We start from the raw sequence: 15,491 nt of genomic DNA, 5'->3' as shown, positions 1-15,491 counted from the left end.
TTGCGTGGAATCATTCTGTACATATTTAATGATTTTTTATGATAAGTGTAAGGAGTATGTACTACTAGAAAATCCAAACATGGAGAGATGTGGGCCCTCCACCCTTGGAAATTGTATCAAGCATATCAACTTTCCTTCACAGCTTCCATATGTTCACTGTTCATAGGCTGTCGTGAATTCTTTTTTTACCTAAATGTCTTGTTTCTTGAGTCTGCTCTTCCCTCTTTGGCCTCAGTTCACTGCGGTCTCTGTTTTTGTTGAACGTATCTAATCTCACTGCTTTAACTTCCACCCAACAGAGATGACTCACCCACTTCCAATGTGCACATCTGCAAATTAAAATATTCTCAAGGAGGTCAACAGCTTAAGCAAAGGTGACAAATCCCTTCCAACTACATCTAAGAAAAGAGGACTGCTGTGTCAGTCAATTGGGGGATATACATTCAGCAGTGTTTTCTGGAAGTCCGCTACTAGAGAGCAGTATGATCAGTCTTTTGTTCACAGCACAGACTTTGGCATCAATAGATATAATAGATGAAATTCCAATTTTAGTCAAAGTACATTTTTTTTTTTTTTAGACATTCAATTTTTTTTTTTAAACCTGTGTTTAAAATTCTATCTATTTGAAATGTTTTTCCCTTCTGATCTCCACTCTCAGTTTTGGAGTCCTAACCATCTATTAAGCCATAGCTCAATCATGACTTCCTCCAAGAATCATAAACTTCTCTCATCACCCACAGAGCTGCCATCTCTCCTTCATTAACCCCACAGTGCTGCCTTCCCAGCATCTCATTGCAGTTACAGTTTACCTTTCTTTGTATATTTACAATTTTCTCGGATGATAATCATGGCAGGGACATCCACAGCTCTCACAAAACATCCACCAATGTGACCATCGAGTCTTATCTTTTCAAAATGTGCACAACAATAGCTCATGACTTTCCTGAAGTTTCAAGAATCAACCCCCTAGAAGTGAATATTCTTTTTATTCTAGCCATTACTGTTACACCTTAGATACTGAACAGTGAGGTGCCTTGGAGCCTTGTACTGCTGCAAATGGATGGCTGCAGAGTGCTATCAAAACCCATCCTTTTGTCCACAAAAAGCAAAGCCATGGCCCCTGCGTGAGGGTTAAGACAACAGAGTAGAAACCTGAACAGCAATCGAAGGTCTCTTTATGGACTCTGTTGACACAAAACTTTAGCAAGAGAATTAACAGATACTTGGGAACTTCTACCCAATTTATTGTGGAAAAAAAATGTTAACTCAAATGTCAAAAGGAGAAGATGATATATTCAAACATTGTCTCCTAATAAAATTCATCTTAATGAAGTTTGACAATGTTCTTCATGCCTCATATCCAATCTTGTACTAAAAAGTTTGTTTAATCTTCTCAATAAATTTCTGCTGACTATATTCTATGATGTGGTTCATGCCTCTGTCTTCTAGATCTTGCATCTTGCATGCAGCACTCTCCCCATGGCTCTCTGTGTGTAAGACATCATTCTCTTTCCTACTACAGAGTTTCAGCATATGCCCTTACCTCTTTCCCTCTCAAACCCTCTTTTCCCCACTTTGCATTTTCCATTAATCCTTCAGATCCCAGTATACATGTCCCTGCCCCATGGAAGGTTTCCTTGACACCCTCAAACTCTTCGTTATATGCTCTTTAAGAACTGTTTTATTTTCATTAATTGTAATGAACTCAGTGCAAAATTATACATTGATTGGTATGATAATGTGAGTAATGTCCTTCACCACCAAAGGGAAAGCTCCTTGAGCTCAGGATCACTCTCTTTTTCCCTTCATTAAATAATCTGGACCCCCCACCCCCAAAAAATAATCTGGACCTAGCACAAATTCACACTACTAAGAGGCACTTCATATATGCTAATTGAATGAATCCTTGAACTAAAGCATTTTAGATCCTAAACATAGCATATAGCTTAAATATAGCTACGTGACTATAAGCATACTTGTACAATTTGAGAGATGAAGAATGAAAAAGCTCTCAAAATTTCTCCCATAGTATTTTCTGTAAAGAATAAATGTATATCTTTCTATAGCAAGCCAGCAAACAACAAAACAAAACAAACAAACAAACAAAAAAAAAAAAAACAGCAATGCTGGAAATTCCCTCTCTTGTATCTTTCTCTCTTATAACTTTCCAATTGTCCCATCCTACCACCTACTTCAGTCAATGTTAACTTACAGCTTCAGCATTATTTCCTTATTCATCCTGTGGAAATTCTGAGGGTTTCTTTTGCTCCTGCCCTGTTTTGTTGTCTTTACTCTCTTCCAGGTCTTTATCATGCAAATCTAGATTACTACCAAGGATTCTAAATTGGCCTCTCACTCTAGATTGAAATCCCTACTTTAAATACCCCATTCAATATATTATTCTGATCCTCAAATGTTTATTGGCTCCAAAACATAAAATGTAGCTCATTTAATTTGTTTTAATGTCTTTAATTAGTCAATATTGTGCTTCTCATCAAATTAATTTCTCTTACTACCCAGGTTTTCCATAGATATGTATCACCTTATTGTCACTATATAATTTTTGAGATATGTATTAACTAGGAGTATTTTGAAATGGTTACCTAGGAAATAAGCACAGGATTTAAAAGGAACAGAAAATGATCAAACTAATTTGTTCTTAAGTTCTCTCTCTCTCTCTCTCTCTATCCTCTCTCTCTCTCTCTTTTTTTTTTTTTCCTAATTAGCTGTCTCAGAATCTCTAAATAGTCTCAACCTTACAAATCACATCTTTTTTCTCCACCAGGATATTTGGAGGCGAGATCCAATTTAAGTCTTGAATAACACATTGACCATATTCCTACTAAAGTTTATTTTTACTTTGTAGCAGTGGGTATATTGATATATGTTAGTTATTAATATAGTTATGTTAGTTAATAGCTCTTAAATTCTAAGCAATGTTTATAGAATAGAAAAATTAATATGTTTCCAAAAATAAAAGAAAGTACTTTCAAACTCATTTTATGAGGCCAGCACTACCCCAATACCAAAACCAAAGGACACCATAAGAATAGAAAATTAGTGCCAATATCCCTAATAAATATAGATGTAAAATCTTCAACAATATTTAGAACCGGAGTTCAACCATACATTAAGGGCAACTCTGGTGGCTCAGTGGTTTAGCATCACCTTTGTCCCAGGGCCTGATCCTGGAGACCTGGGATGGAGTTCCACATGGGGCTCTCTGCATGGAGCCTGCTTCTCCCTCTGCCTGTGTCTCTGCCTCTCTCTCTTTCTCTGTGTCTCTCATGGATAAATAAATTAAATCTTAAAAAAAAAAAAAAAAAGGTTCATGCACCATGATCAAGTTAAATTTATTCCAGGGATACAGGATGGTTCGGCATCCACAAATGAAGCAATGTGAACTGCACATTAGCAAAATGAAAGATAAAAATCATATGATCATCCTGACAGATGCAGAAAAAAACATCTGACTAAATTCAATATCTATGTGTGATAAAAACTATCAATAAACTGAGCATAGAGGGAATGTACCTTAATATACTAATGGCCACATATGACACCCTGATAGCTAACATCATATTCAACAGTGAAAAGCTATTTTTTTTTCCTTTAAGATCAGAAGCAAGATAAAGATAGCCATTCTCACTGCCTTTATTCAACATAGTATTGGAACTCTTAGCTCCAGAGCAATTAGGTAAGAAAAAGAAATAAAAGCCATCCAAAGTGGAAAGGGAATAAATAAATAGAACTGTCACTCTCCTCAAATGACATGATATTATATGTAAGAAACAAACAAACAAAAAACTCCACCCCAATCTGTTATAACAAACTCAGTAAACTTGTAGGATACAAAATCAATATAGAAAGAATATGTTGTGTTTTCATACACTAGTAATAAACTGTAGGAAAGATTAAGAAAACAATCCCAATTCTATTGAATCCAAAATAATACCTAAGGCTAAATTTAAATTAAAAAGGTGAATGATCTGTACACTGAAAACTAGAAGACATTGATGAAAGGAATAAAAAAAAATAAAAAACAAGTAAATGAAAAGTCACCCCATGTTCATGGGTTGGAAAGAACTAAAATTGTTAAAATGTCATACTTCTTGAAGCAATACACATTAAATTCAGGGCAATCCATATTAAAATCCCAATGGTATTTTCCACAGAAAAATAAATAACCCTAAAAATTATATGGAACCATAAAAAACCCATAAAGCCAAAACAATTTGAACAAGGGGAACAAAGCTGTAGGTAACATGCTCCCAATGTTCAAACTACTAAAATTTGTGGTAATCGAAACCTATGGAATTCAGTTAAGAACAGACACATGTACCCATGGAAAAGAATAGAGTCAATATATATATATGATCCATCAATTTGTGACAAAGGAGCCAAGAATATTCAATGGGAAAGGGCAGTATCTTCAATAAATTATACTGTGAAAACTGGACATCCACATGCAAAAGAATGAAACACAAGTACTCTCTTATATCGTATACAAAAATTAAATAAAAATGGATTAAAGTTTAAACATAATACCTAAAACCATAAAATTCATAAAAGAAAACAGCAGTAAGCTCCTTGATATAGGTCCTGGCAATAATTTTTTGGATTTGACACCACAAGCAAAGGCAAAAGGCAAAAATAAACAATGAATCTATATCAAACTAAGAATCTTATGCACAACAAAGGAAGTCATCAACGAAATAAAAAAGCAACCTATCAAATGGGAGAAAATATTTGCAAATCATCTATCTGATAAAAAGTTAATCTCCAAAATATGTAAAGAACTCATACAATTTAAGAGCACAAATAAACATTCCAATTAAGAAACGGGTAAATGATCTCAATAGCCATTTTTACAAAGAAGACATACAGAATGCCAACAGGTACATGCAAAGGTACTTGCCATCACTAATCATCAGGGAAATACACATCAAAACCACACTGAGATTTCACCTCACACCTTCTAGAAAGGCTAGTATAAAATAGATGAGAAATAATAGTGTTGGTAAGAATGTGGAGAAAAGGGGACCCTTGTGAAGTGTCATTGGGATTGTAAGTTGGTTCAGCCTCTATAGAAAACAGTATGGCAGTTCCTCAAAAATTAAAGATAGAACTACCATATGATCTGGCAATTCCACTTCTGGGTATTTTCCAAAGAAAATAAAAACACTATCTCAAAAGGTATCTGTACTCCCATATTCATTGCAGCATTATCTACAATAGCCAAGGCAATCCAACTGTCAGGGATGGGTGAATAAAAAAAAAAATGTGATATATACACACATGTACACACAGAGAACAGAATATTATTCAGCCATAAAAAGGAAGGAAAACTTGCCATTTGCAACAACACAGGTAAACCTTGAAGGCATTATGTTAAGTGAAATAAATCAAAAAAAGATAAATACTATAGAATCTCACTTATATGTGGGATCTAAAATGATCAAACAAATCCAAGCTCACACATACAAAGAACAGATTGGTGGTTGTCAGAGATCAAAAGGCACAGATTTTCTTTTTTTTTTTTAATTTTTATTTATTTATGATAGTCACAGAGAGAGAGAGAGAGGCAGAGACACAGGCAGAGGGAGAAGCAGGCTCCATGTACCAGGAGCCAGATGTGGGATTCGATCCCGGGTCTCCAGGATCGCGCCCTGGGCCAAAGGCAGGCGCTAAACTGCTGCGCCACCCAGGCATCCCAAGGCACAGATTTTCTATTATCAAACAAGTAAGTTAATGGATGTAATAAAAAAAAAAAAAAAGCATGACCGTAAAGTTAATAATACTGTATAGGATATTTGAAAATTGCTAGGAGTAAATCTTAAAAGTTCTCATCGAGGCCTGGGTGGCTAAGTGGTTGAGCCTCTCTCTGCCTGTGACTGAGGTCATGATCCCTGGGGTTCTGGGATCTGGGATCGACTCCCACATTGAGCTCCCCTCAGGGAGCCTGCTCCTCCCTCTGCCTGTGTCTCTGCCTCTTTCTCTGTGTCTCTCGTGAATGAATAAAATTTTAAAAAAAGTTCTCTTCAAGAACATGAAAAAAATTGTAACTATTTATGATGAGCTTGTTAACTCGACTTATTTTGCAATTTATGCAAACATTGAATCATTTTGTTGTATACCTGAATCAAACATGTCATATGTCAATTATACATCAATTAAAAAAAGGGAATGATTTATGTTTATGTATGTCAAAAGTTGAGTTTAGTTTGTAAGGTATTATTTGAAAGAGAGCTTATGTTTGGAGTTAAAAATCATTTTTCAATCAATACTTTTCCTGTGAGCCTGAGAACTTTTAGAGCCTCCAACTACAGAGATGTATCTGGAGGTAAATGCCACAGTACAGACTTCTCTAAAATGATTAATCAATCCTTCAGCACTAAATGCTCCCATAAAGAGATGAGGGTGGACCTACCTAATCTAAAATAATTGTAGAGCAAAATTTTATTATAGTCCTAAAGAATGAATACATATCAGATTCAACAACCAGTCTAAATGGTACAACATGACAGAAAAGAAATCTATTGCATGAATCTATAAAAATATTGCATGTGAATTCACAAATAACTGTAATTCCCCTCAACAGAAGCATTGTCCAGATTTGCATTGTTCAGATTTACCAGGAAAAAGAAAATAAAGAAGTTTATCTTCTCTGGGTGATTCATTTTTTAAAAATAAGTTCTTAGTCCCTTAGGTAACAGCATTGTCTTAAAATCTAACATAAATTTCTAATTAAAAAAAAATAATTGGGGGAAATTTTTTATACTTTGAAGTGCTCATAATGATGCTTTTGTAAACAAAGTGCTATAACAAATGGAGACTGTTTTATTGCCTTAGGATTATTTTTTATCTACTCTTGCACAAACATGCTGCCAAGTAGCAACTACACAAGGGTAGAGGCAAAATTAAATGCCTACAATTGCCATTAGCAATTGTGAAACATTATTAATCTGTATGGGAGAAACTAATGGACATGATTAGAGAAAGCAAAAGTCTTCATCTTATGGAAATCAATACCCTAGATGTATTTCTATCAGATAATGAATTAGAGATTTGTGAGCAGAGATTAAATATGCTTCATATATACTGAATCTGGTTTGTATAAACACTGTATCACATCACAATTTCTTTAAGAAAACATGATAGTTATTTAGATATTACAGAAAAGATAGAAAAGTAAATCTAGTTTTTGTTTTTAAATCTAGAGCTTATAAACCAACAAAGGAATTATAGTCGGGATCCCTGGGTTGCGCAGCGGTTTGGCGCCTGCCTTTGGCCCAGGGCGCGATCCTGGAGACCTGGGATCGAATTCCACGTCTGGCTCTTAGTACGTGGAGCCTGCTTCTCCCTCCGCCTGTGTCTCTACCTCTCTCTCTCTCTCTCTCTGTGACTATCATAAATAAAAAAAAATAAAATAAAAAAAAAAAAGAAAAAAAAAAGAAAAAGAAACCTGTTTTCTAAAAAAAAAAAAAAAAAAAAGGAATTATAGTCAATTCATATCAAATACAGTGATTGGAAAACATTTTTTTTTAACATCCAGCTATTTTTGTATATGTGGAGTTGTATTAGCTCAACGGAAAAGATTTGTCATTACAATGTACTGTAGATACCCACAAATCACAAATAGGTATAAATAAACAGAACCAGGGCATCATTTGAGAACCTCATAATAAATCTTATTTCATGGAATAACAAAATGGATTGGTTGTGTCCAACCCATTAGTAAATATGGATCTAACTTAAATACAAAGAGGAACACTGAATACACTCAACTTGTAAGCAACTGTCCTTTATTAAATATCTACTGGAGCCTGGTTAGTTGAGATTAAAACTTAATTGAAAATCTTTTATAGTATGCATATTTTATGTCAGAAGAGACAAACACTAAAAATTCACTGTAAAACCATTTGCATTAAGACTAGAATTCTGGGAGAGAGTGAGGGGAAGGGGAGAGAGTACCTTGGACTCCATTCAAGGATATTCAATTATAGACGAAGGAAAAGACTATTGTTCCAGGGAATTACTTACGTGGTTTTATCTAGAAGGTGGTTTTAAAGTAGGATTCTAGCGTACTTCTAAGAATAGTAAACTTCTACTAGCTCTGTCTTTCCCAGGGGAGGAGAGATACCTGATAGACACTGATGTGAACTAATGTTTCTCATTCAGGTCCCAGCAAGGAAGTAAGGAAGGTTTGTTTTCACATATTGCAAAGTCCTGGCTTTAATAATGTAAAATCTATCTACAGATCCAGGGTAAGATTTTTTTTTTTTTTTTTTTTGTGCTGAAATCCAAGAGCTGAGTATACTGGCAGCAGAGGAGGAGACTGGTAATGGACGTAAAACATCAGAATTCACTATATTGGCCAAGTCAATTCATGTGGGCATGACATTGTGATGTTCAGAGCCAGTGTTGGGAGCTGCTCTCCATCCTATCTCAAAGGTAACTTTTTTTTTTTTAATATTTTATTTATTTACTTGACAGAGGGAGAGAGAGCACAAGCGGTGGGGCGGAGGGGGAGAAGCAGATTCCCATCTGAGCAGGGAGCCCAGTGTGGGCTTGATACCAGGACCCTGGGATCATGACCTGAGCTGAAGGCAGATGCTTAACCGACTGAGCCACCCATGTGCCCCTCTCAATGGTCGCTTAAAGAGAAACTGGGTTATGGATGAAAGAGTCCAGGGATGGGGCCAAAATCCACATGCAGCGTTTAGTTCCCTACTGTGCTTCCACAATTTTCTCTCACTTGGTGTCAGTCATCCCTTCTATAAAATAGGGATAGCACAACTTGCCATGTCCACATAGTTCTGTTCTAAAAAGAAAAGTAGGGCTGATATAGCTTCAGCGAGTATGAAGCTTCAGCAAGTATGAAGCAATAAGAAAATAAGGTAAGAATTATGACAGAGGCCCCAATAGACAAGAGGAGCAAATACTGTTGGTTAATGCAAAAAATACCTACCATTCTTAGTATGTTTGAAACTCCAAGAGCCTAGTTACCCTCAGCTAACATCTCAGCCCTTCGTCACCTTATTCTGTTTGCTGACACACTAAACATCAGATCTTCACAGACCCCCTTAGAGTGGTGGTATCTGCTTCCACGATGGGACACGATCTGTGGTTAAGGTGAAGTAGCAGCGATGGTCAGCACCTACCACCAAAGAGCTAAGTTAGCATAAAATTCCTTCAGTGAACACGATGGAGAGAAACTAATGGCATGTACAGGGAAATAGTTTGCATCTCGTGAACACTGGTGATGTCATGTTCTGTGCTATCAGCCTTGTGTGCTCAGATGATGGCTGTCCATCAACTCTATCACTACAATTTTGATTAGAAACATTCAGTAGGAAAACATCTCCCACATACTGGACTGGATCCAGTATATCCTATCATATTGTGTTCTGCACTATAAAATGTGATTAATGCCTATACAATAAATTCATATTGTTCTATCATGTCTTGCCTCTATCCCAGACACTTACATATTCAATAACTGTATTCTCTGACTGTATATGTGTTCCAATCATAAAAAATGTCTTGCCAAACTTAGATCTTACAGTCTCTCATAGCTGTAGATCTAACTTATTTACCCACTTCTTCCTTACAACACTGTCACTAGTCTATAAGGCTTTTATGCCACTGAAAAACAGCATTGTCCATAGAAATACATATTGTCGTCTGCCAGAAATTGTGGTGATTATACAAAGCTACAATAAAACCAGTGCCCCTCAGGTTTTAGTAAAGTGCACAACCTGCACAAATGTAAACTAGGATGCTGACTATAGACAGAAAAGGAGAGGAATCAAAGATAACTCTTTTGTAAAAAATCTGAGGGGCTGGGTGGAAATTGTGGCTGTTAATAGGGTCAGAGTAAGTAGAAAGAGTTGCTTAGTGCTTGGGAGATAATTACTCCAATTTTGGATAAGTTTGGTTTGAAAAGTATTAAAATATCACACAGGTAAATCAAACATGCTGAATAAAGCTCCAAGGGTGTGAGGGCAGGAGGGAGGAGGGGCTGTTAGGATTGGAAATAAAGATTTTGGATATAGCTGTATTAGGTGATATTTAAATCAGAAAGAGTAGAAGAAGAATTAGTTCAAAAGAGAAAATATACAAATAAATCAATATTCAAAAAAAGAGAGAGAAAATACAAACAAAATCTTAATAGGTCTGTGTTTAAAATATGGAGGGAATAACAAAATTTTAAAGAGAGGACACCTGCATACAGTTGAACTATTGTACACTGCACCACTCTGCAGGGGTGCCAGCCGTATCTTAATTCATCATGGATCCTCTGCAAGATGGCAGTGAAATGCCTTGAGGCAAGAAGCCCTCCCTCTAAGTCATAGGAGGGAATAACAAGCTAGTAATTGGGCAACTCTGAAGAGTTATCAAAGTCATATTGATTTTTTTTTCTTTCAAAATGTTTCTCAACTCCATTCTCAACCATCTTAAAGCAAAAAACTCTGATTAGGCCACATTCTATGAACAACCCTTTAAAAACTCTCGACAGATTTCCATAAACTAATAAGTAAAACTCAAACTCTCTAGACTCACATTCAAGACTCTCCACAGAATGGTCCTTTAGGAACAATAAATTCTAGCCCAAACAGATTTTTCATTCTCCACCAGATGCATCCTATGGTTTCATGATTTTCAGACTTTTTCCATACTTCAGCACAGTATATTATCATAACTACTTTACAGTTGATACAACTGAAGCTTAAGTACTTCTTCCAAGTCATTAATGTCTAAAGTCCTTCTCTTTTGCCACCTGGATATGCCAGTCAAACGAAGTTAATGGTCTATATATCGCTCATACACATTATCTACAATTTTGTGTATATTTGTCAGATCAGTTGTTTTATGCAAGCTAACATGTTTAAAATTTGAAATAGATATGCCACCAATAAATATTTTAATGTTTTAATTGTTCTTATCATTGTTCTGATTAATTGGTTGTCAACTGTTTCCAAAATAAAGGTCTCTGGGCAAGCGAAAAAAAATCTCTGTTGTAATTTCTAGATGTCAAGTACCACATAGTGCTACAAAGTATAAAATAATGAGTATCTATAAAAAATACTTCTTCATTCTTCATGCCAATCAACTGATTAAATCTTCCAATGTGCAGAGTTCTCTCCCCTTTGTCATTATTAAAAAGAAAGAGCAGTAAGAACTCTCATTCATGGCTGGTGGGGATGTACAATAGTAAGGCCACTTTAAAAGTCTGTCAGTTTCTCACAAAATTTAACATAGTCATACCATACAATCCAGCAACTGTGTTCCTAGGTATTTACTCAAATGAGTTGAACACTTATGTCCACATAGAAACCTGCACATGATGCTTTACAGCAGCTTTATTCATAATTGCCCCAAATTGCAACTGGGTTATCCATTGATATAGGTGAGTGGATAAATCGCAGTAGATCAGGCAATGAAATATTAGCACTAAAGAGAAAAGAGCTATCAAGTCATGAAAAGGCATGAGGAGACCTCAAATGCATACTGCTTAATGGAAGGATCACTCGGAAAATGGCACACACTGTGTTATTCCAACTATATGACATTCTGGAAAAGGCAAAACTAGAAAGAATAAAGAGGTCACTGGTTGCCAGGGATTAGGAAGGAAGCAGTGAAGCACACTGGATTCTTAGGGCAGTGAACCTATTCTGTGTGATACTGTGAGTAGATACATGACATGTAATGTACTTCAGAATTTGCTAATAATCACTTACCAAACTGATTCATCAATCATAACAAAGGTATCATGCCAATGTAACAGTTAATAATTGAGGAAACTGGTGGAGGGAGAGAGGATATAGGGGAACTCTATACTTTCTGTTAATTTTTTTCTGTAAACCTAATTGTTCCAAGAAATGAAGCCATTAACCTGAGGAATGTCAATATTCAAGTTAATGGATATATGATGCTTATATAATGCATATATATTTGGCATCTACCCCCAGTTTCTGGCACAGAGCTTCTAAAACCTCCAACTGATGGGATGAGGCATTAACTTTTGCTGTGATATATGGTCTTAGTTCTTAGTGTCTAGTGCAGAGCTTCTAAAATCTTGGAATTTCCAAAGAGAAGTGACAGCACCGTCATTTGTTATTCATAATAAATCCCTGTTTCAAGCAGGCTTGAGTTTATGCCAGTGAGGTGACTCTTGGAGGATGGAGGCTGGTTGCCAGAGGAATGCCCACCCTCCATCCGCCACCGCCCCCCCAAGAGGAGAGGGCTTGATTGAATTAAACACCTATTGCTAATGCTTTAAAAAGTTGTGCTTGTATGGAACCTCCATAAAACCATCAACCACAGAGCTCAGAGAGTATCTAAGTTAGTGAATGCATGGACATGTCTAGAAGGTGATAAGCCCAGAGAGGGCATGGAAGCTTCATGTCCTCCATGCCCCATACTTGCTTGCCCTATACCCCTCTTCCATTTGACTCCTGTTGAGTGTGTCCTTTATGATAACCTGCTAATAGTAAGTAGAGCACTTTCCCGAGGGAGCCATGGGAACTGACCTGAGGCAGGTATGGGAAGTCCTGATTTATACCTGGTTGGTCAAAAGTAGGAGAGGTGCAGACCTGTCATTGGTGTCTGAACTGGGGTTGGTCTTGTGGGACTGAACCTGTGAGGTCTGTGCTACTCCCAGAAGTCAGTGTCAGGGGTGTTGTGAGCTGAGTACAAAAGTTATCCCTTAATATCTAATAAAAATCAATGACACGGAACAAAGTAGAGATGACTAGGGTGTTCGCCTGTGGTCCTCATAGGGATGGCCTTTCTTCAGCTACTTTGCTAGCACCTTCTCTTGTACCCCCACCAACAGAATGTTTCCTGGATCCCTCTGTCAGCAGAAGCAAAAAGAATCTCTATAATACAGACACGCTTTCTCCCAAGCCTTCACATCTCAAGATACTTCTGAATCTAAGACACATACCAAAATTCATCTTTAATGAGCTTACTGAATCAAGACAAGGTTCCTGGTATGTAAAGATAAAGAGTTGGGAAAAAAAAAAAAAAACGGCTCTAAACATGATCACTGTTAATCAGCACTTCGCTCCTTTAATTTTCTCCTTCTTAGCACTTTAAAGCTCTTAAACCACATTTAGTTCTTTTCTTTATAACTTCTTATTGCTGATGGCAAACATTTTTAGAAAATAAAAGTATCAAGATTTCTTTACAGAGACCATTACACCAGAAGTTCATTAAACTATAGAACAATTAGTTCCCCAGCAATAATTTATAGTTAATTTTTTTAAGATGGTTTCTAAGCAGTAGATAAATTTCTTTTGTTTAGCAGCGAGACTTTTTTTTTTTTTTTTTTGTCTTTGTACTTCTCTTGGAAATTTGTGTTGCCAGTTTTGCTACATCTGCTGTGTCCCTAATGAGAATCTTTCACTTCATCTTACACACAATGTTCTAAACAAGTTTTCTTTCAAATCCCAGATGTGGATTTGGAATCATTATGAAAAAGATCACTTCACCACACTTTTTCAACTACTATCAGAAGTGCAATGAAGATTTTTAATCCCTTTGGAGTACTTAACCACATAGGGAGGAGCCTTGTGTCCCAAAGGACAAAACCATCCATTTGATTAATTATACACACGTGTACACACACTTATTTTGCACCAAGTATTGACCCTGTTCACTGATGCTGCCAATCCACGGCTGTAGAGGACCACTGGTTGGGTTCATTTAAAACTAGTGCAGTAGAGTAAAGACAAGGCACCTTACATGTCCTAAGTGGGTCATATACAAAGCACAGACTACATACCAGTTTTCAGATGTTTCTGTACAGAGCTAAACTATGGGGAGGCCCAACAGCATAGGAGAAAGAACTAGAACTATGAAAGACAGTTACCCTGAGAGCCCAAATTCTAGCTTTTGGCTTTCAGTTGTTATAAAGCTTGAAAAAGTTACAGTTCCCTGATTCCAAGTATCCTCATCTCTAAAGTGCAGACTGTATAAATTTTGGAAATATCATGAAACCCATTCGACAAGCCTATATGTGTATTTAATACATGATAGTACTAGTGACAGCAAAAGCAACTACTTGACCAATATTCTTATTTCTCTTGGAACCAAAATTCCCCACAGGATTTCTCCAAGTTCCATCCCTTTTAGGATCTTCTCAACATCAGCAGCTTTAAGAACTGTACCCAGAGGAGTAGGATTCAGTTAATTGAAATTAATCTAAAAGTTTCTTTCAGCGCTGGTGGTTCTATAACTCATAAATTCAGTAAGACAGTTTTGCCCATCAGCAGGAGAGAAGAAGCTCCAAAAGTTTGCTAGGAATTGTCCTAGATGCTGCTTTCTTTTAAAATGTGCTCTAATTGGGACACCCTAACTTTAAATATAATGCCCTTTAAACTGGTGTTTGAAAACAGAATAAACAAACATAAGGTCTCCATGTCCACAAGTGATTGTTTTAGGTCCTTCTCAAGTTTCTCCATTCCTGATAAAGTCGATCTCAATAGTCATCATTTAATACTTTTTATCCTGAGTTCATGTCAATATCATACGTACACAGCTTCATATGTATAGTTTCAAATATACATACACACACATGTAACTCCCTTAATTATTGCAACAGAAATGGACACAGTATCATAGGTACATACATATCAAAATCTTTTGTGCTATCTGTAATGAATCATTAATCATATTGATGTTGCATAACAAATTTTATTTAATCTTTCTGCTTGAAGCTTAACTTTCTTCTCAAGGACAAGATACTTAGATCTCTTTTCCTTCATGCTGTGCTGTGTGAAGAGCACAGACGCTATATTCATACAGTTCTTGTCTTGAAGTCCAGCTCTCTCATTTACTGGTTGTCTGATGTTACTGAAAGTCTATGAAACTCATCTTTATACTTGGACAGTTGTGTGTGGATCAAAGGAGAAAATATACTTAAGGCACTAGGCATATTTAATGCACTTAATGCATGCTGGTTATTATTATATTTTGGTTTGTTTAATCTCTAAATTTATTATACATGTTAACACTCCCCTTGACATTGTGAAAAGGATGTCCACAAGGACTCTTAAGATAAACAAAATATGCTCCTGGAATGGTGTAAGCCATTTGGTAGGCAGGATTCTAAGGATGACTCCCTAAGATTCGTGTCTTCTAGTGAGTCCATCAGGCTCTAATATAGGTACTGGGTTTTGAAGTTGTAAAGTCCTTGGTCAGTTGACTTTAAAATGGGGAAACTAAATCAACCACACCATGATTAATCACATATGTCCTTTAAAAGGCAGGAGAGGAAGGCACAATGGAAAATCCGGGAGATTCAGAGAATGAGAAAGATTTGACACACCATTTCTAGCTTTGAAGAGATAAAGGGGGCCACCAGCCAAGAATGGGGGCAGCTCGTAGAAGCTGGTAATAACCCCTAATCAACAGCAGGCAAGAAAATGGAGACTTTAGTCCTACAATCACAAAGAATTAGATTCTGCTGGCAACCTAATTGA

Source organism: Vulpes lagopus, chromosome 4 (assembly GCF_018345385.1).
Source record: "Vulpes lagopus strain Blue_001 chromosome 4, ASM1834538v1, whole genome shotgun sequence".
Lineage (NCBI taxonomy): Eukaryota > Metazoa > Chordata > Mammalia > Carnivora > Canidae > Vulpes > Vulpes lagopus.
Note: the sequence above shows the minus strand (reverse complement) of the source record.